Here is a 3,961-nt window from a genome sequence, read left to right on the forward strand (position 1 = left end):
CAACCAAAGTAGTTCGGTACACCATATATTTAGTATGGTGTACCGAACTATTGGGGAACCCCCAAAATTTATTGTTTTGTTTTTTCTATTTTTGTGTGAAAATCTTAATGCGGTTCATAGAATACATCTACTTACCAAGTTTGAACAGTATAGCTCTTATAGTTTCGGAAAAAAGTGGCTGTGACATAATCGGACAGACAGACGGACATGACGAATCAATAAGGGTTCCGTTTTTTGCCATTTGGCTACGGAACCCTAAAAAGGAGTGTACAGGTTTTCAAAAGGGTCGGCAATGCGCATGTTATACCTCTGGTGTTGCAGGCGTCCATAGGCTACGGTGACTGCTTACCATCAGGCTGGCCGTATGCTTGTTTGCCACCGTCGTGGTATAAAAAAAAGAACAAGTTTTTATCAATTATCATCATCATCATTCCACGCTGACGAAGTCGCGGGCAGAAGCTAGTTTTTAATAAAACGGAGTATCACAGGCGGTGAAATGAAACTATTGTATATCAGCGTAAACATTAATTTCCTTTTTTTATTTAAAGAGAAACACATACAGACATCAAGAATCTTACATACCTTTAACACAATACTACCACCACCCCGCGGTAAATGTACCCAGATATATTGCTATTAAATGTTTTTTTTAATAAGAAGGAGAAGTACATTGTTCATTCGGTAGAGTTAAATAATTTATTATATACTAGACTAGGAAAGTACATACAGGATACATTGTGCACCATACAGTTAATGAACTACTAACGCTATCTATTGCTGGACGTAGTAATCTATCGAGGGCAATATTTGATTTTATTCCAACAAAACTATAATAATAATGAACAAAAAAATGAATTCATGATTTTTGTTTTTAATATCCTTTTCCTAATAAACAAAACTGATTGCTTAACATATAACGCTTCTCAGTATAGTACTACTGGCGCCATCTGTTGGAAATGTTAATATTTCAAGTGAGGTTATCAGGTTTAATTTTACTTATTTAATTTTTAAGACTTGTTATCTAAGTTTACATCTTTTATTTTACCTTTACTTATTAAAAATCCTTTGAACGGCCGTTATCAACTAGTTTAAATGCCATATTTTAATTTACAGTAAATATTGAATTAGTAGCTACAGTCGAACCAAGTTAATTCTGCATGGCATTTGCAATGACAAAGCGTGGAAATGTAATCATAAATAGGACGAATACATTTATATGAAAATAATTCCCGCCTATACAGGCGGTACGAAATGAAACAATTTTTTATCAATGCAAACATGCATTTATTTATTTATTCAAAGTAATAAAATAACACATACAGATATCAAGAATCTTATACCTTTAAAACGATACTACCACCACTCGCGGCAAATGTAGTTATTGAATGTTTTTTTTTTTTCTAGAAGGGTAAGTAAATTGTTCATTCAGTATTATTAATTTCTCGTACACAGGACTAGGAAAATACAGGATACATTATTTATGTGCACAATCCAGTTAATGAACTAATAGCACCATCTATTGCTGAAAGTAGTAATCGTTCGAGGGCAGTATTTGATTTTATTCCAACAAACAGAATATCAAAAATATTGAATCTAAAATTAATTTATGATAAATTATTAATGTAGTGCCGTCAAGTTTTAATATTGCCTAATTTATTTTTTACGAGTTTTAATTTAACGTGTCATTTTTTTTAATTATTTAAGGTTTAGTATAAACGTATTTGTATTTGTAATATACCGAGCTATGTATCGCAAGTTCGCAAGGTATCTTAGGCCCCCGCGTAGCCAACGTGCATATCGTTCACGCTCCGTGGCGAACGAAACGAAACTGTCACAGTCGCACCGCACTAATATGGAAGATTGATAGAGAGACGACTACGCTACGCTACGGAGCGTTAACGATTGTAACTAGTCGTGCCCGGCCCGAGGGCCTACCGCGAACCACGTTCGACGTGTTGCCTCTCTGTCGCACTTGTAAATTCGTACGTAAGCGTGACAGGGAGGCAACACGTCGAACGTGGTTCGCGGTAGGCCTTCTGATATCAGACCCGATTTCGGGACCGAGTAAGAGTATTCCGTTTCACCAAATATCAGTACATCGTTCATAAAGGAACAAACCGTTCATAATACATATTTGAAATGTAATAACGGTTCATATGCAAAAATATCAAACATTGATTAAGTTTGGCAATTTAGGGACAAAGTATTTTTAAATTTAAAATCTTTTGAACGATTTGTCATAAACACAATCACTCGAACGCCAAGGTCCCATGCACAAGCAAGCAAATGTAAATCACTTAGGGCCTGCGCTAGCTGACGCGGACGCCCGCCGCGTGCGCACGCACGCGGGTGCTATTTGTAGGTGAAATCCGCCGCACGCGTCCGCTTCAGTTAGCGTCGCTCATACTATTTTTCGTTAACCCGCTCGTCCGCTCCGTGCACCCGCGCCAGCTAGCGGAGGCCCTCAGGTTACGTTGACAGCGTACGGCAAGTAGTCCTTGGCGCTGTGGGCGCGATTCGTAACGACGCCGTTCAAAGGCAGATATTCCGTGAAACGGAAAAAAGATTGTCAGGGCTATAACCGCGAAAATCGAAGTTCGTCAATTGCGGGCATTGTTTTAGTGTAAAAGAGAAATATCCCCGCAATTTGCGAATTTTGGTTTTCCCGGTAGGCACCCAGTGCCCGTATGGCGGTAGCACAGATGGGATTACACCATTTCGGGCCCGATGTCGGGAAGTATGCATGTAATTGGCGCTTATGTACAGTCAGCGTCAAATACTTCGTAGCAGTCTAAGGGTCGGTTGCACCAAACCGTCTGTCACCGTTAAAGCGTTCGCTAAATTTTATTGTATGGGAAGTTTCATAGATCTCTGTTACGTGACGTTGATCAGTCTGTTAACTGTTTGGTGCAACTGGCACTTAGTAGAATAAATATATCGTGAAATGCCTTTATCTCTTGGTATATTATCGCTCAGTGACGGGCTTCAGGGCCAACGCTAGCTGACGCGGACGCCCGCCGCGTTCGCTCGCACGCGGGTGCTATTTGTAGGTGAAATCCGCCGCACGCGTCCGCTTCAGTTAGCGTTGCTCATTCTATTTTTCGTTGACCCGCTCGTCCGCTCCGTGCACCCGCGCTAGCTAGCGTAGGCCCTCAAGGGCACACCACAAGCGTCATGAGCGTCGGCAACTAGTCAGCGCTATGGAAATTGGTGTCATTGTAATTAGACCCAGACGTTCAGACGCTAGTGCGAGCCTCTCCAATAGAAATAGATTTTCTACGCGATGCCAATAGGCGGGTCCATAGAGCGAGCACACGCGCCAGGCAATTTCCTCACGCACCAACCAGCCTGTGTAGACGTGCCTCGGCCTAGACGGCGCGCGAGTTTTCCTCGCCCGAGCGCACAGCCTCGTCAGAGGCACGTCTACACTAGCCGGCTTGCGAGTGAGGGATGTTGCCTTGTGTCCTCGCTGTGGACCAACCTTATGGGCCTACGCTAGCTGACGCGGACGCCCGCCGCGTGCGCATGCACGCGGGTGCTATTTGTAGGCGAAATCCGCCGCACGCGTCAGCTTCAGTTAGCGTTGCTCATACTATTTTTCGTTAACCCGCTCGTCCGCTCCGTGCACCCGCGTCAGCTAGCGTGGGCCCTTAAGCGTATTATTTCGAATTACAAACCAGTTAATTACATTCCAAACTGCAAAATCGTACGAAGTCTGGACCCCTTGTTCGCGTTCAATAGATCTGAAAGAAATTTCTTAACGGCCCCGTAAGGGGGGCCAACTCGCTAGTCTCGAGCGTTGGCGACCACGCGTGACGCTGAGCAGTTGCGCCAAGCAAAAACTAGACGGACGCCAGTGAAAGGCCCCATACGCACTATGCGGCCAGCCGCGTGCGGTTGCGGCGGACCGCTTAGTGCGTTCATTATTTATAGTTGCAGTTTCATACATTCTTAAGCTAGC

At 43.1% G+C, this 3,961-nt stretch overlaps 1 protein-coding gene across 50 annotated transcripts in view; it reads right to left on the bottom strand.

The window, feature by feature from the left end:
- The window catches only part of LOC133515885 (protein tramtrack, beta isoform), a 526,149-nt gene that overhangs the window by 519,900 nt on the left and 2,288 nt on the right, over positions 1 to 3,961 (bottom strand). The gene's annotated exons all lie outside the window — the stretch shown is intronic.

Source organism: Cydia pomonella, chromosome 3 (genome assembly GCF_033807575.1).
Source record: "Cydia pomonella isolate Wapato2018A chromosome 3, ilCydPomo1, whole genome shotgun sequence".
In the NCBI taxonomy this organism is placed as follows: Eukaryota; Metazoa; Arthropoda; class Insecta; order Lepidoptera; family Tortricidae; genus Cydia; species Cydia pomonella.